Here is a 7,399-nt window from a genome sequence, read left to right as displayed (position 1 = left end):
GCCCACCCACCGAAACACGCTGCCAACAATAGATGTCCTACCTTCCCACGTTCCCACAGGTGTCCAGACGAAAACAGTACCTCATATGTGTGGGTGCACCTACCTGGGCGCAAAGGGAAAAGGCTAACCCACTGATAACCCCAATCTAGCAATCTGCCCCCAGGGAGGGCTACATGAGATGCCCCCATCCATTTGGGATGGGGGAGAGGGCCACCCCCTTTGCACTAATAACATCCATGGTGGTTCAGTGGCCCCCCACACCCACCCAAAACTAGTTATAATTTGTTTTATTTTTGTTTTGCCCCTTTCCTAGGGGCAGATGGGCACATGTGTGGGGCTGGATCTGCCAATATTTGCAGTGGCCTCTCCCCCCACCCCAAATGGATGGGGGGCATCTCATGTACCACTTCCTAGGGGCAGAAATCTGCCCCAGGGAGGGCTACATAAGGTGCCCCCCATCCACTTAGGTTGGGGGGAGAGGGGCCCCTTTCAAAGGCAAAAAGATCCTGGTGGTCTAGTGGGCCCCACCAGGCCCCCCACCCAAAAGTTCTAAAAATGTTTTTTTTTTTGTTTTTCTCCTTCTCTAGGGGCAAATGGGCACATGTGTGTGGCCATCTGCCCCCAGTGGGGTCACAACGTACTGCCCCAATCTTGGTGAGGTGGTTCTGCCAATATTTACAGTGCCCTCTCCCCCCTCCCCAAATGGATGGGGGGCATCTCATGTACCCCTTCCTAGGGGCACAAATCTGCCCCCAGGTAGGGCTACATAAGGTGCCCCCATCCACTTAGGGTGGGGGGAGAGGGCCACTCCCTTGCAGAAATCCCTGGTGGCTAGTGGGCCCACCTGCTCCCACCCCCTCCCTCACCCAAAACTAAGTTTCAAAAATATATATATTTTTGTTTGCCCCCTTCGCTGGGGGCAGATGATCACCCATCTGCCCCCAGGGTATTGCTTTGGGGGAAGGGGGAGGGGGCTGCTTACATAGTAAGCAGCCCCCTTCCCTTAACTTCAAAACCAGATCCCTGCATGACACAACAAACATATTCTGGGGGGGATCAATGACATTACATCCCCCCACTTACAATTGTGGGGGGGGGGTTTGTCCCCCCTGCCCTCCCATGTCCTACGCCCGTGATTCCAGGTGGAGTATTTTTGCAACAAGGAAAGAAGACGAGAGTCTATTTTTTTTGTATTTGTTTATTATTTGTATCACGCACCAAACCCTGAGGTAACTGGGCGCTTGAAAAACGTAATGGTTACATGCAAGCAGAGCAGATTTTATATGGGCTCGAGTTTTCTGTGCTTCTGAACTAAAGGAACGCTATTTAAAAAAAAAAAATGACTATTGATACGGGGTACCAATCATTTATAGCACACTTCCACCTGGAAAAGCATAAGGTTGACAAGCATTTACGCTCAAAGGGAAGCTGATTTCAGATTCTTACAGCTATATCTGCACATCGGTGACCCCCTCCTCTCCCTCTCCCCCAGCCCCGTATGGTGGCGAAGAAAACGAGACATGGGGCCTCATTCCGAGGTTGGAGGTAAGTAACGGTCCTTACCGGCATGGCGTAAATAGCGTGTCCGTGCAGTCATTAGTCCGCTAATAGAGGACTATTACGACTTCGCGGGCACGAGCTTTGCGCCATGCCGGTAAGGGCATTAATGCCAGGCTGTTAAAGGCACGAAAAATGCCCTTAGCGGCATCATGCATAGAGCAGATAGCACTACCGGCATGGCCCAATGCGGCATTAGCGGTGACTATTATTAGCGGTCACCGCTAATAACGGTGACCACTAATAAGCGGAACCGGAAGTAGCGTCATTGCACAGGAACGGGAAGGAGCACAGCGGCCATCTTTAAAAACACAATCCATTGCCATCCTGACCACACAGGACCTGTGTGACTCTGCTGTTTTCAGAAAATATTCTCCAAACACACCACTATGCCCAAGGCCCTTAAGAAGGGAGCTGCCCGCCAGCGCAAGGAGAGATTCAACGAGGATGAGTTGGAGATACTGGCTGGGACACTGCAGGAGCATGCTGGTATTATCTTTGCGAACAGCATGAAGAGGGAGGCCAAATTAAAAAAAAGGAGATCTTGGCACTTATGGCACAGAAAGTTAGTGCTGTGGGAAACACCCCACGAACCACCAAAGACTGCCGTAAGCACTGGGACGACTTGCGACTCAGAGTGAGAAATATTCTCTCAGTCAACAGGAGCCAGGCAATGGCAACAGGAGGAGGACCCAGCTCACCCATCAAGTTGACCCCATGCGAGGACATCTGCACCAGCATGATCGGAATGGAGGGGATAGAAGGTGTTGGCGAGATGGAGTGTGGCGTCATAACATCGGCCGATGGAGGTGAGTGTCCTAAGAAAACATTGTAATGCCGAGTCTGATGAAAGTCAACCAATATGTCAGTCCAAAGAGTCAAGCCATGGTCCAACACACACACACTCCCAGCAAAGTAGGTGGACGCATCACAGACACATGCAGATGCCTGCAGCAAGGCAATGCCGTACCTGACACATACCACACAAAGATGTAAATGCCATGAGGCACACAGCATGCAGGCCCCAACAAATATGCATGTCAGATAGCATAGTTCTTGGTCAAAATGAGAGACGCTGACGTATGCCTGCATAACCAATCCATGTATCAAACAACTTGCTTATCCAAACTAAAATGCCTATTACCCTCAATTGTGTGGATGATCAATTGTCCAAATGTATGTATGATGCCTATCAAAACATCACTCATGCCGTCCCTCTCTTCGACCCCCACAGGCTCTGACCATGACAGTGATGGGCAGGACGCAACCACCGCAAAGACCACAACCCGGAAGAGGTCCCGGGAGGACGCCAACCGCCCTTCCACCTCGAAGGGAGAACCCAGGGGCTGCCGTGCACCACCAGGCAAGACACCCCAGGTTGCCAGTACACCGGTGCCGCCAAGGGCCGTAGAGTCCGAAGCACCACCACCCATTGGCCATCCTGAGGAATCAGGCAAGGCACCACACTCTGAGGAGTCCAGTGTGGCTGGGGAGGTGGCAGCCACAGCACCCCAGGCTGTGGAGGACCCACAGGCTGACATATGGGTGCCCGTTGAGGACGATGCATCCGAAGTGGTCCGCACGCCCAGTCTACCGGCATCCCCCCAAATATTATACCTTGAAACTGACCACGCCACCACCCCGGAGCAGTCTGGGCAGGAGCAAATGGAAGGGCATTTCAGTCCCATATTGCCGAGTATTGAGGCTGAGCAGGCTGAGCAGGACAGCCAGGGACCATCAACCTCCATAGGTGCACCCGCAGGGCCGCAGCGGTCAGAACAGCTGACTGCCCTTGTGCGGCAGTTTGTTGGGGACAACACACTGGCTAGACAGGAGTGGCAGGAGAACATTGCCTCGCTAGGCAGGTCCATCACGGAGAACACCACCTCCATGGCCAAAATATTTGCCGATGGAGGGTTTTTGCACTTTCGTTATCATTGTTATATTTAATACACCCGTTGTGTGAAAAGCAAGACCTGAGTGGACATTCATCATTGCGCATGTGTCATTTATTCATATACAGTGCATAGTGTGCATGTACCCACACACCCAGTGGCCTCAGTCAGAATATCATGTCACCCTCTGCAGCCATGTCGGTAGTAATATTGTGCAATCACTGACTGACGCACAGCACGTCCCTCCTGTGCATCGGTACCGCAATGATGTGCAGCCACTTCTTCTTCATCCCCAGGTGGTAGCAGTTCAATGTCAGGGGCACGTTGCGTCGGAATAACATGTTGTGCAGCATAACACATGCCATGATGGTCTTGGTCACCTTCTTATGCCTGTAGAGGAGTGCCCCACCTGACGGCCTAAGGCAGCGAAACCATGCCTTCAACAGGCCAAAGGTCTGGTCAATGACCACACGGGTAAGGGTGTGGGATCGATTGTAGTCCTCCTCATGCCTGTTCTGTGTGTTTTGGACAGGGGTGATGAGCCAAGGCATCAAGGGATAGCCACTGTCACCTGCATGGGAGGCATTAAAACCTATATGTCAGTCGATTGATGATGGACAGCTATACTAGTCACACATGTTGGCAGCTTATCGTTGATCACATGCACATGTCCCTGGTTGTATGTATGCCATGTTTAGGCCCTCCGTGAGTCCTGTGCCATGGGATGATGGCGTGGGTTACATCTCCAAGATGATACACGGTGTGCTCTACCGTATTGTAGCTCATGCATTGTGTACGCATACAGCTGTGTTTGTGTAAATGAAGTGATGTGTTGTGCTCTGTAGGATTTTCTGATGGGGAGCGTTGGCAGTAGGGTCTGCTGTGTTAGGCATTCTGCACTGAATTTTCCCATGGTAACATGCAGCATTCTTGTGGTTGATCCGGGATATCGGGCACAACAATGTGTGATGATCTTGCTTGCGTCGCCGTCCATCTGCACCTTTTTGTAGTAGTATAGTTTGTGATTGTGGTAAACCACCTCCATGGCATGGAGGCCACCTTTTGTTTCAAGAATCTCCTGGGGAGTCTGTGGTAGGGATATGTATTCCGTTGTGTGCTTGAGGAGGGCATCCAGCACTTGCTTCAGGATGCAAGTGAATGAGGGTGGTGATATGCCATGCATGTACCACACTGTGTGCTGGTAGGTGGCTGTGGAAAGGAAGTGGAGCACCGACCCTACCTTCAGTAGAGGGGGGGTGGCGGTGCGTGTTTCAATGAGGCTGACAATCGTGTATCATGTCCACAATGATGTTGATGGTGTCCCGGTCCAGACTGTACAGGGTGTGGTTGTGCTGCAGGGTTGGGTTGGAGGGACTGGCTCTGACGTTCGGGATTGGGGGCTGCATGTGTGGTTACGCTGGCTGAACTGGTGGGGCATGCTGGGCCTGTCTCACCCTCCTTCTCCTGCTGTGTCTCCTCTGTGGTGCCTGCTGTTGGTGTTGTTACTGGTGTTGCAATGCATGCATGTCCTTGTCAGGAAGGTCTGTAATCTTGTCTTCCTCCTGAGATGCTCCAGCCTCCCTTTCCTCCCCTTCCTCCTCACCTTGAAGTCTCCGGCGTTGAGTCAGCTTTGGATTGTCCTTTGTTCGAGTCTTCACCCCTTTTTTTTGAAGATAGGGACGACCAAGGTAGGACGCCACAGTGACACCCTTTGGGTGATCTGTGGCAACCCTCCTCGGTCGCTGGTCAATGGGGAAAAAGCCAGTGGCACAAAAAACCCCGGAAGATTTGGATCTTCAAACGCTGAGAGGTAGTAGTAAACACACTCCGGAGGCAGCAGCAGAGGGAGAGAAATCTGGTGAACACGGTCCCGAAATAGAAGAAATTCCAATGAGAGTCGGGTATGAGACCAGATAATGGGAAAAGTTCCAGTACAGATAGACAGTAGAGGGCTTGGCGAGGCAATCCACAAGACAGGCTGAGGTCGGTACACCGGGATATCAACAGGAAATAGTTCTGATACAGGATAAACAGATGAGGGCTAGGCGAGGCAATCCACAAGACAGGCAATGGTCGGTAAACGGAGATGTAAGCAGATTAGGAACAGAGGAGGACAAAAGAAGAGAGAGGTAAGCACAATACAGGAAGGAAGCAAGAATCAACAGAATAAGTATAGAGAGAAAAGCACGAGACGGGAGGGAGGAAGGATACGAGACGGGAACGGAACAGACAATGGAGGAGGAGTCAAGAAGGCGAGGAGAGATACTAGCTAAAGGTACGGAGAGCAAGGAAAGGGAAAAAAAGGAAAGGAAGGACAACGGTGGAAAAAAGAGAAACTCCACAAAAAAACAGCAGCGCTGGAAACAGGACGAAAACACTGTACGTTGCAACGCACCCGACCCCGGAAGTGAAAGGATTAAATACCGGTGTCAGGAACGTCGCAACGACAGCTAGACCTGCACAGCGCGCTTCCCAAAAACGTGATGGAACCCGCTATGGCGGGTGCAGCTTCCACTTCTTCCAAAGCCGCCAGGTTCCCTGAGGCGTGACAGTCCTCCAGCTGAAGTGTTGATGCTACTGTTGGATTGATCTTGGTGTGGAAAGGGGTGTGGTGTGTGGGTGTGCTCCTTTTGGTCAGGCACAGGCTCCATTGCCTCTACCTGTGCTGATGTTGTGCACCTGTGGCAGTTGGGAACACTGCACATGGCATTTAAAGGTTGGTCAGTGATGCCGGTATTTACGGCATGCCGGAAAGCACTTTTGACGCCTTCATGATGGCGGTATTTGCATGTTCGCTTCACTTGTGATCTCCTCCAGTTTACGGCATGCCGCTATTACCGGTACGATGGCCCGCGTGCCCTTGCCCACGCTGCTATTAGAGGCACCATAATTTACGATCCCGCTAAATGCGGTTTGGCTGGTCAGAATAGCCCGTAGCGGTAAGCGATGCCGGTAATCCTTTACCGGCACTGTTTATCCCTTACCCCCAACCTCGGAAAGAGGCCCATGGTCACTGCTTCTAAGTACACGAGACGGAACGTAAGGGACAGATGTGTAAGGCATTTGTGCGTGATGGCCAGGGTTTTAGACGGGGACTATGACTGGTTGTTTATTTCCCATTGGTGTTACACTTGGACTACAACATTTCCCTGCAGTATTCAATGTGCTCTAAGATGAGGAAACTCCCTACTGAATGGATCCAAGGCTGGACTCATTTTGTCCACCAGGAACTATCCTCAATTCCCATCCTGCCACTGCTTAGCCTCTCCCTTCCTCTAAGACAGGGTTGTCCAAATCCTGGCCTCATGGGCCGGAATCCTGACAGGTTTTCAGGATATCCCTCATTAATACTCATGAGGAGAATTTTGCATACATTTAGAATCATCACACGCAAATGTATCTCATGAATATTAATGAGGGGTATCCTGAAAATCCGACCTGTTTCTGGCCCTCAAGGCCTGGTGTTGGACAACCCTGCTCCAAGACCTAAGGTTTAAAATCAAGAATTCATTTTTGATGAACACATGACTCTGAAACCTCAGATCAATGCAGTTGTCTGCAGCCGCCATTACCCACTTAAAATGCTGAGGCAGCGACCTCCCCGGCTTGGCTCTACACATTGGGCCCTTGTGATAGGTGCTGCTGTCAGCGCAATGCTGGAGCACACCAATGCACTGAATGACGGCCTCTCCGGGAGAATCGGGGAACTGGGACTCTGCAAAGGATGCAGAATACTGCAGGGAGGTTTTGTAAATGCGATTGTAGCACAAATCACTTCAGCGGTTGGAAGCTAGAATTGACTTAAACTAGCTTGCTCTCACCGCACCTTTCAGACACATCTGTCCCTAACGTTCCATCTCGTGTACTTATAAGCAGTGACTAATGACTGCACGGAAACGCTATTTACGCCATGCCGGTAAGGACCGTTTCTTACCTCCAACCTCGGA

The sequence above is a fragment of the Ambystoma mexicanum genome, chromosome 13 (genome assembly GCF_040938575.1).
Source record: "Ambystoma mexicanum isolate Mex_15411 chromosome 13, UKY_AmexF1_1, whole genome shotgun sequence".
NCBI classification, from domain to species: domain Eukaryota; kingdom Metazoa; phylum Chordata; class Amphibia; order Caudata; family Ambystomatidae; genus Ambystoma; species Ambystoma mexicanum.
The sequence above is the reverse complement of the archived record's forward strand: the minus strand, read 5'-3'. Positions refer to the sequence as shown.